This window comes from Conger conger, chromosome 7 (assembly GCF_963514075.1).
Source record: "Conger conger chromosome 7, fConCon1.1, whole genome shotgun sequence".
In the NCBI taxonomy this organism is placed as follows: domain Eukaryota; kingdom Metazoa; phylum Chordata; class Actinopteri; order Anguilliformes; family Congridae; genus Conger; species Conger conger.
In genome coordinates this window covers 64029514-64034513 of record NC_083766.1, presented here as the reverse complement: position 1 = coordinate 64034513, position 5000 = coordinate 64029514, and the positions used below count along the sequence as shown (strand labels likewise).

The window sequence follows — 5000 nt, the reverse complement described above, 5'->3', positions numbered from 1 at the left end:
TAAGATACTGGAAAGCCGTTTGAAAAGCACAGGAACACAAACTGCTGATTGGTGGAAAGTATTGTTAATGTGTCTTCTGATGCGAATTGGAATATTTCCCAAATTATCAAACCGAAAAAAAACTCAGTCTACACAGTGTAACTGTATAAGCACCCTACTGTAAAGTGTTATGTGTAATGCATTATTTACATTTTCATTTGGGGATTGTTACGCAGCCCAGATCTGCCATCGTCACTGTACCCTGTGTTTTCCGCAATGACTGCCTCGTCTCAAGCTGTCCTTCAGTGTCGCTTCTCGGCCTTTTGGCTAAGATCAAGTGTAGTATCTGTTCTCATTAGTGTGCATTAGTGTTCTCCAGTGTGTTTGTAGCATTTTCTCCAGGATTAGTTAAGTATCATTTGTTTCTGCTGTTTCTAATTCAGTTGAGTCGTCACTGTAGTAACCCTGGTCCTGGAGAGCTACAGGGTCTGTGGTTTTCCTTGTTACCCTGCACTTAACTGTGATCAACTGCTCTAATTGATTAATTAACTCACCTCACCTGGTTACCTGGGTCTCAAAGGGTGCTGATTTTAAGGTGAAAACAAAAACCAGCAGACCCAGTAGCCCTCCAGGACCAGGGTTGGAGACCCCTGCTGTAGTGTGATTCTGCTGTTTATTTGTTTGTTTGTTAGTTAGTGCAAGTGGTGTTTATTTAGATTGCGGTGAAACTGGGTTGTGTGTTTGTTTCTCTCAGGTGAGCTAGGCTATTGAGTTAGGCTATTGTCTCCACTGGCTGGCAGGCCACAGCTTTAGTTGTAGGAGGAGCCTACACCCTGTTCAGGGTATAATTACTGGCACAGCTGAGCTCACTTCTGTGTGCATTAGTGTTCTCCAGTGGGTTTGTAGCATCTTCCATGATTCAGTGGCTCAGCTAGTTATTTAAGCGGTTGTGTAGCGCACCAGCGGCAGCCTCGTCTACTTGCCTCGGCTTACAAAGTCACAGGCGTACAAAAAGTCGCAGGCATACAAAGTCTGTCTATCTGCGGATGTCCATCCAGGCTGTCTGTGAGCCTGATGAGTGTTTTTGCTGCCTGCCCTCACTTCACTGCGTAGGAATCCTCTTGTCCTCCCTAGTTCCCTCCATGTGTTTCCTTCCCATTTCTGTCCTCTCTCCTCTCCCCAGGTCCCAGTCAGGTAGGAGGTTTGCTTCCCGCCAACATGGCCGGAATATCTCTCATCTCATTTTCCCTCCCAGATCCGCTGGTGTTGATCTCTTTGTTGTTGGTGGCCAGTCAGCCGTCCAGAAAACAGACTTCATATCAGCCTATGCCTCCTACCTTAACCTTGACTTTCTTGCCTTAACAGAAACGTGGCTCTCACAAGAGAACATAGCCACCCCGGCTGCCCTTTCCTCTGCCTTCTCTTTTTCCCACACCCTCCTTAGCTCCTCACTAGTCAATGTCACTCCCCTGATCCTCCTGGGTGACTTCAACCTGAACTCAGAGTCCTCCCAGTCTACCTTTCTCTCCCTCCTTTCTTCTTTTGACCTTACCCTCACACTTTCCCCTCCCCCCCACAAAGTAGGCAACCTTCTTGACCTGATCTTCACAAGGAGCTGCACAACAACCAACCTCTCTGTAATACCACTCCATATATCTGACCACTCCTCTCTTTTTCTCTTCCACTCTCCTCTAACACCCATCCATCTCTCCCACCATCCACTGTCACCTGTCGGCAGAACCTACGCCACCCGTCTACCTCCACCCTCTCATCTACAATCCTCTCCTCCCTACCATCCGCGGAGTCTTTCTCTCGACTGTCTCCCAATGATGCTGCTACAACTCTCATGTCCTCCCTCTCATCTTCCTTTGAATCTCTGTGTCCCCTCACCACCAAATTAGCCCCCCCCCCCCCCCAGTCCTTCCCTGAAGAGGGCCAGAGTCACTCCCCTGCTCAAAAAACCTACTCTTGACCCCTCTGTTCTGAACAACTACCCGCCTGTCTCTCTTCTTCCCTTTCTTGCTAAAACTCTGGAACAGATCCCAACCAGTTTGGCTTCAAGAGTGGCCACTCCACTACAATATAGAGGACAATATATACAATACAATATAAACAATATAAAATATATACAATATACGGAGAAAGCCACCCAGCTCCTAGTCCAGGCGCTTGTCCAATCCCTCCTAGCTGGTCTCCCAGCTTGTGCCATCAAGCCCCTCCAGCTGGTCTCCCAGCTTGTGCCATCAAGCCCCTCCAGCTGGTCTCCCAGCTTGTGCCATCAAGCCCCTCCAGCTGGTCTCCCAGCTTGTGCCATCAAGCCCCTCCAGCTGGTCCAGAATGATGCAGCCCGCCTGATCACCAGTCAGCCCAGGTTGGCTCATGTCACCCCACTCCTCATTGGCCTCCGCTGGCTTCCTATTGCCGGATGCATCCGATTCAAGGCCCTAGTGTTGGCATTTCAGGCTGCTAAGGGGACTGCCCCACCTTACATATAATCCTTAATCATTCCCTACTCCCCAGCTAGACCACTCCGGTCTGCCAGCTCTGGTCGCCTTGTGGTTCCCTCACTGTGAGCACCTGGCGGTCGAGCTGCACGTTCACGCCTGTTTTTCCGTTCTGGTTCCTCAGTGCTGGAATGACTTGCCTACCACTGTCAGGACAGCAGAATCCCTCCCACTATTTTGATGCAGACTAAAAACAAACCTTTTCAAACTTGTTACCTTAGTCCTCTCTCCTGATCCCCCCCCCTTTCTGATGTCCCTCTTGTCTAACCCCCCCCCCCCTTTCTGATATCCCTCGTGTCTAACCCCCCCCCCCCTTTCTGATATCCCTCGTGTCTAACCCCCCCCCCCCCCCCCTTTCTGATATCCCTCGTGTCTAACCCCAAAAAGAACTTCAGTCATACAATGACTGTATTTTTGTTTAGAACAGCACTTTAACTTGTGGAAGAACTTATGCACTTGTAAGTCGCTTTGGATGAACTAAAATGTAAATGTAATGTGTTGAAGTTTGATCAAAATGCCCTTATTGAAAATCAGGAATGATGAAGTTTGATTTAAATACTTTCAGAATCATGTGCAAAAATACCCTTTCCTAAATGTTACTATATATCTCTATACTATATTTCAAATGCTGTTTAGTACTACAATGATAAGCCATACTGTTTGAAGAATTATTATTAATTATGTTAAAATGAATAAGTCTTGAGCAATTAGAACTGTGTGTCTGTTAAAACACATTGAGCTGCAAAGTACAGTCTGTTTAATGAAAGTGCAAGAGAACACTTAATCAGGTGTTTACAAACCATGGCATTGGATGCGGCCTGTTTTGACTCTGTGATGCAGCCCAGGAGATGTGGGTCTTTGCAAAGAGATGTTTTGAGTTAGTGATCACCAGCTCAATTTGCCTGCATCATTATATAGGCGAAAGGTTAAGACAGCTCAGCTTTCATAGAGTGACAGAAAATATTAAGGCGGGTTAAGAGAGACAATGTGATGATTTATGACAAATGATTGGTTAGCTATAGTGTATAAAGACTAGGATACTTCCTACTGTTACTTTGGAATTCTCTGATCTCTGGAAGTTCTCTGGAGCGCACAGACTCCCCGGATTAATCTGTTTTATTTTTAACTCAAGATTTATAATGAGCAACTACTGAGTCTGAATATTTCTTCAACATCATTGCTGCCAAAACAACTTCACCTACGTAAAAGAGACGAGGAGGAAAAGAGACAAAAAATATTTCCTCAACAAATGTAAATGCTATCAGTTTAATATCTGATACGTCCCCTATCTGGGGACTATATATTAAATTGATTTTTGGAACAGGGAGATGGAATAGGGGCTTGCTCCGTCCACTCCACGCATCGACCTGGTATTGCAGTACATCCAGGAACGGTGCACTCCCCTCCCGGGGAAAAACATGCCTATAATGTGGAAACTGTTATTTTTATTTGTTTAATTAGTCGCTGTCTTGTGAGTTATTGTCTTATTAGTTGTTTTTCTATGTTTTGCTAAATGTGCCTCTGTGAGATATGGTTTGTTGCTTTAGAATTCCGAATTTCAGGATTTATTTTCATGTGAGCGGAGTTTCCTGACGCTGGGAGCTGGGGTTCAGGGCCGGGAGGAAGAGGAGGGAGGAGGAAGGCAGCAGACTGTTCCAAAGATACCCTACAGAGTAACAGGAGGGAAGAACTGGCAGCCCTGAGTCCCCAGATAGCATATGAGCTAAAAACACGGCTATAGGGGGATAAAAACACGGCTATAGGGGGATAAAAACACGGCTATAGGGGGATAAAAACACGGCTATAGGGGGATAAAAACACGGCTATAGGGGGATAAAACACGGCTATAGGGGGATAAAAACACGGCTATAGGGGGATAAAAACACGGCTATAGGGGGATAAAAACACGGCTATAGGGGGATAAAAACACGGCTATAGGGGGATAAAAACACGGCTATAGGGGGATAAAAACACGGCTATAGGGGGATAAAAACACGGCTATAGGGGGATAAAAACACGGCTATAGGGGGATAAAAACACGGCTATAGGGGGATAAAACACGGCTATAGGGGGATAAAAACACGGCTATAGGGGGATAAAAACACGGCTATAGGGGGATAAAAACACGGCTATAGGGGGATAAAAACACGGCTATAGGGGGATAAGCTTACCCCACATTGTGCCACAGGGGATTATCCCATTTAGTCTAATCAACTGTTTGTCACTTTTGATAAAAGCTAAACTAAATAACAAATTATTATTATGAAAACTGATAACCAACAGCATTTAAAAAGAAATCGGACTTTCACCACTTGTACACTTGCTAACGTTATCTGTTTAGCTGATTAATAGGATGATGGCTAGCTGGTTGGTGAAACTGAAACATAAAAAAACAGGACTTGTAAACAGGGTATTGTATTCATATTTTATACATGAATTGAGACACTGACAGGTAAGGTAAGGTGCAGTTACTGAAATAAATCCTCCAAAGTCATTAACCCAAAGAGACCAAATTTG

The 5000-nt window shown here is 45.3% G+C and overlaps 1 protein-coding gene, 1 non-coding gene and 1 pseudogene across 2 annotated transcripts in view; 2 read left to right on the top strand and 1 right to left on the bottom strand.

The window, feature by feature from the left end:
• The first annotated feature begins 286 nt into the window (after window positions 1-286).
• LOC133134166 (U2 spliceosomal RNA) lies at window positions 287-480 on the top strand. The gene has a single exon (XR_009709280.1). It is a non-coding gene; the product is annotated as a U2 spliceosomal RNA (small nuclear RNA).
• A 3239-nt stretch (window positions 481-3719) lies between these two features.
• LOC133134165 (U2 spliceosomal RNA) lies at window positions 3720-3887 on the top strand (annotated as a pseudogene).
• Window positions 3888-4889: 1002 nt separating this feature from the next.
• The window catches only part of LOC133133830 (cornifelin homolog B-like), a 6117-nt gene continuing 6006 nt past the window's right edge, over window positions 4890-5000 (bottom strand). The window contains exon 4 of the mRNA XM_061250070.1: window positions 4890-5000. This exon is cut by the window's right edge and continues 244 nt beyond it. The gene's annotated coding sequence lies outside the window, so the exon portion shown is untranslated.